Source organism: Sinocyclocheilus grahami, unplaced genomic scaffold (assembly GCF_001515645.1).
Source record: "Sinocyclocheilus grahami isolate Dianchi unplaced genomic scaffold, SAMN03320097.WGS_v1.1 scaffold84.1, whole genome shotgun sequence".
NCBI lineage: Eukaryota > Metazoa > Chordata > Actinopteri > Cypriniformes > Cyprinidae > Sinocyclocheilus > Sinocyclocheilus grahami.
The window spans coordinates 2,471,535-2,473,675 of record NW_015505263.1 but is presented as its reverse complement, the minus strand read 5'-3'; positions in this window follow the sequence as shown (position 1 = coordinate 2,473,675).

Here is a 2,141-nt window from a genome sequence, read left to right as displayed (position 1 = left end):
CCCCCCCCCACACACACATTACAGTAATAGGAGTGTGCTTAATTCATGTCTTAATTCAGGTCTTAAGTCATAAAAATATCTAAATTTAAAGTTTTGTTTATTATCTTGATTTGGGGGTGGAATATGACTCAACTGAGATTCACCTACCACGTATTATTTCCATATGTATACGTGACATATGCGTTTTCCCTGTTACTGTTTTTCCCCTTAGCTGAGAGACCAGAGTCAAATCAAAAGCATTTGCTGGCACCGTTTGTATATGCTAAGAATAGCATTTATATATCTTGTCTGTATCAGCACAAACATGAACCCTTGGTGTTTTTTCCATACGGCTCTGCTCTTCCTCATGTCAGTGCTGCATTAACACAGACTGAGCCTTCTGAGGGCAAGCAGCTAGTGTGCACAGGGCCTTCAGATGGTTTACACTAGACATTCCTCTAGAAGCACAGCACTGTAGAGGGCCAGGTTAACGTGGTCTGTGCGTATCATTTAACACGTTTATTCAACTTTCTTTACATGAAGGTGTCAGGGCTGGTGGCTCTAGGTGAGACACTGTGTAAGCTCGCCTCATATTCTTGGAGCAGGAGTAGATGGACTACATGAGATCAAACATGCTTGCAGACATTTTATATGCTACACTTTTAGAACAACTCATTGCCAACCAATCGGAAGCACTGTCAGTGAAACCGAGTGAAAAATATTCCAGTGTTTAGCACTGTTCACACTTTCTTCAACGATGATTGACCGACAAACTTTCTTCACATTTCAGCTGCTTCCTTATTAGTCTTTTCATGGTGATTCTGATGACAGATTTATTATTGTTTACCGATCTCTTCAAGAGTGATGGAAAGAGTTGTTCATACACTCTCCGGAGAAAAGGTACAAAAGCGGTACCTTTTCAAAATGTACTAATATGTACCATTTAGGTACTATATGCACTTTAGGTATAAGTATGTACCATTAAGGAACTAAAATGTATCTTTTAGGGGTAAAGAAGGTACAAAGATATATCTTTTGAAAGGTTTTGTCCCAGTTACAAAAATGAAATAAATTCCAGAGAGTGTAACCATTGTTACTGGGTGCATTCTGTCTCGTATTGAGATCTCTGTCTCTTCAGTATTCAGTATTCAGTTGAAATGTCAAGAACATGACCTGCCATTATCTACTTTCTTCCATAAATAACCATGTTTTTTGCACAATATCTATAGATATCATTTTTCAAAATAAAATGCATTGTTCATAGAGGACATTTCAGATAAAGGACATTGTTCGTACAAGATACAGTTACCTTGAACTTTTGTCTTGTTTTCCAGTTAAAATATCTAAATATCCACAACAAATTCATTTAGGCTAAATTGGCAAACCATTTCTTACTTTCTTTCTTTCTTATAAAAAAGTGAACAATATTTCACATTTTTATCTTTATTGTTTCATAGTTAGTATTTATTAATATTTTATATAATATTTAATTTGACTTCCTGAGGTTGATAATCAACATTTTCTGAAGGTAAAGCACCTCTCACTGACCATTTACTGAAAAACAATCTTTAATTATTTTAAATATACACTGTAAAAGGATTTTTAAAAGTTTGACAGGAAAATACTATAACTATTCTGAAAAAATATTCTGCTTCAAATGTTCATGTTTAATTTAATGTGTTACTTGGATTTTTTTTTGTGTGTGTGAAATGTACTTTATTTAATTTTTTTACTGAGAAAAAAAAATCTATGCCATTTTTTGTATAAACAGTTTTTAAATAGTTTTAGGCCAATTTTGTGTTAAATCTTGAATGACGTTTATTTTTATTAGCCCACTGGCAATTAGTTTTTTTTCTTGTTTTAAGCATAAACATCACAAAATGTTGTTTTGTTGATAGCAAATTTGTTTTGTTTTCTCATGGAGCGCATCTTTAATTTGTTTAACACACTGAGATAAATTTCCTTTCCCTTGCACACAAACCTGATCCACGTTGCATCCAATATTGGCAGTTTATCCTCTCTAAACACACTGAAGATCATAAATACATTAAATGAATGATTTCTTCTGGACTTAATGCATCTGTAGCTTTGTTTAGAAGCTCGTTTGCACTCTAAATGTGCTTTGCAGATGCGCACGATTACAGCGAGACAAATACTGATGG